Genomic DNA, 3,226 nt, shown 5'->3' on the forward strand with positions numbered 1-3,226 from the left:
ACTTGGCTAGGCTAGCAAACACACATGGCTGGGCATGTAGTGGTGACTTGTGGGGAGGAGAACAGGCAACAGGGACCCGAGATACACATTTAATGCAGACAGACATAGGCCAGTGACACAGATTTGTGAGCCTGACCTTTCTGTACTGCCACGTGCTTCCAGGATAAAGAAACAAATTTTTGTAGTTGTTCTTCCCTCTCATTCATCATACTCCATTGTGGCTAAATCACCAAAGTCTAAACACAAGCCAGCAATATTCATTTATTATTTCCAATTTTATTAGAAAGAAAAAAAGTCTCAGTCATAATCAAGTCTGTTTTATGTATCAGGTTTCCACATGGATAGGGTATAGATTCTGCTCTGTAGTAATCAATCCCCACTGACACACAGCAAATGAAAAATGGAAACTTTTAGGGGGAAATCATTCAGGTGATGCAAGAACAAAGACAGTGAGAGAGAATTGTAGAGCAAGTCCATCTGGTTCAGTAACCCGTCTGACATTACCAGATGCTTCAATAGAAGAGGCCAGCACACAGATGTGGGATAAACTGTGTTTAGGGACAGCTATTTCCTCCTGACCCCATCAGTTAGTACTTAGCTTATGTCCTTAATTAATGCCACTTTTAGTATTTTTAAATCCTATTAACTACATATCTGTTGTGGCTCCCTATTAGCATAACAGCTTAGCATCAGGATCTCTGGTGCATTTTTTTCCCAACACTTATGGCAAATGTGAATCCCCATTTTACGACCACAGGGAACAGAAGCACAGAGAGGGTGAGATTTGCTTAAGGTCAAAAAAAGAGTTTGTAGCAAGGCAGGAACTTTAGGTCTAATCTCCAGCTAGGAGAGGATTATTTTCCTCAAACATATCTAATCCCATTTTGAATCCACTTGTCCCTTAGCTCAGGAGTAGCTTGTGGCAGCAAAGAGTTCTACAGTCTAGTATCATAAAAATACTTCTCTGACCACGACTGTTGTGCAGGCATCTTAGCACATTTGGAAACCGCGTGGCAGATCGAAGGTGTTATGAGTGCAGGGAACGCAGGGTTACAGCACAGCTCCACCTTCTACCTGCAGAGCCTGCAGGCATCCCTGGGAACCTTGGCCGTGCCAATGAAGGCAGAGGACACAACAGATGTAGGGATTTCCTCCACCCTTTTTGCTCCAGGGTAGCACATTTACTGGGACAAGAATCACACAGGCTGAAAGGTCACCTCTTGATCAAAATGAGGGGGCTGGCAAGGCAGTACTGGGGGCAGGGGAGGACGCAGCTGGACATCTGCAACATGCCTTTTGAATTGATATATAACCTCACCATGGGAAAACAGTGCAGACATCGATACACAGAGTACGGTTAAAAAGGTTAATATTTTGTGTGCAATGCTTAGGAAAGGATGGAAAGATGGAATAATACACACAAAGAAGTAGAGGAACCTAAACAGAATAACGTGTTTTCTGAAAAGGAAAAAATTAGTATGAGAAAAGGAAAATTTTCCCAGCTGAAACATTTATTATTTGATATATTTTTAAGAAAAATAATTTCAGGGAGATGTAATGACTGAATATTCCCAAATCCATTAGCTTCTACTAAAAGAACAGCTGCACAGGAAATATAGGGAAATAATCAAGAAGAAAAACCTCATCCCAGCATATTCTCATGTTCAGTAGGCATAAGGGACTTTTGCCCTTCATAACTAACATAACAACTTTGTGTTTTCATTACCCAGAGAAATGATTAATCCCCATTTGAACCTCTTTAGATGCTCCACTTCCATCACATCTTACACAGCGAGTTCTACTGAAATATGCAGAATTAAAAAAAGGTCTAGGACAGAGGACTGACTTAGACTAATGAAACGTACGAACAAGGTCACAAATCTCTTTGTGTACAAATAAAAATGCAGAGCTCATCTCTCCAACCTAGGACAGCAATTCTGGGCACCCATCTCTGTTACCACAGGATCAAACTCCTCAGCTCGCAGTGAGACTCACCAAGATATTTCATGCTGAACCAGCCGCTTATGAGTTCAAAGCTGTGTGCTATATTATTATGTTTTATTAGTATGGCTGTTAGGAACATAGGGCATCACTTTTTATCATATGCTGATAGAGTTATGGCCAGTCAACTCAGTTATGGTAGTCATTAGGAGGTTTTTTTAAGGGTAATATCTTTTCATTTCATAGATAAGACAGGCTAAGAGTGTGCACATAGTCACAGTGGCTTGGCTAATGAGCGGTAATTTGTTAAAGGAGCAATTAATTTCAATAAGTAGCCAATACTTTCCCTGGCGAAGGGAGGGGTAGAGTCCAGACTCTTCAGTTCTGAAGACACACTGTCACTTGCAGTGAGGAAGAATTTCTCTTTTTCTGCTCATTGCACATGACTAAAACACAACGCGGCAAAGTCGCAACGCCAGCCAGGCAACAGCACAAACTGACACACATAGACTGGCCAGTTTCCACCCTGACAAAATGCAATGGCCGCATGTCGGTGCCCTCTGGGTGACCAAGGCACCGGCCCTTTTCCCTCCTGTTTCAGACAGTCTCGAGGAAGGCAGCAGCCTGCCCTCAGCAGCTCTCCCTCCTGACTCCCACACAGGTTTGAAAGAGCCCAGCCACAGCAAGGAGTGAGGCTGCAAAGTTCCTCTCCAAGACAACTGCATATCAAGTAGAAATCACACAAGCACTCTTGATAAACAGCAGGCAGCCCTGCTCCTGCCAGCTAACAGGATTAATCTAAATGCACACAGACACAGCTGGGCAAAATCAAAACATCGAGCAGAGACTAAATTACACCACTTAATGGCAAAATGACTTGGAGGCTCCCACTCCACCCACTGCCTTTCCCCTGGCTGCTGCAGCCACGGTAAGGAGAAGCCGTGTCCCTGCCCCTCCAGCCCTCTGGCAGGCACCAGTTCACATGACAGGTGGACCTCAGAGGTGAAACCCACCCACACACCCAGTTCTCGTCAGATCGATGGGCAGGAGAGAGCCAGGTCTTCATGGACCTGGAGTCCTGGCTGCCGAGGGTCGAGAGCTTAGCTTTTGAAGCAGGAGCAATGGCAAGGTCTCTTACAAACAAAGAGGGCATGGCTCTGTGGTTAGCACCACCAAAGACTCAGGCTCTTCTGGCTGCCAACCAGTTAATGCCAGAGTGAGTTACCCAGTGCAGTGCCGAGCCTGTGGTTTACGCAGACCACAGGAAGCACTTAGTAACAGCAAA

This window comes from Charadrius vociferus, unplaced genomic scaffold (assembly GCF_000708025.1).
Source record: "Charadrius vociferus isolate BGI_N301 unplaced genomic scaffold, ASM70802v2 scaffold751, whole genome shotgun sequence".
In the NCBI taxonomy this organism is placed as follows: Eukaryota; Metazoa; Chordata; class Aves; order Charadriiformes; family Charadriidae; genus Charadrius; species Charadrius vociferus.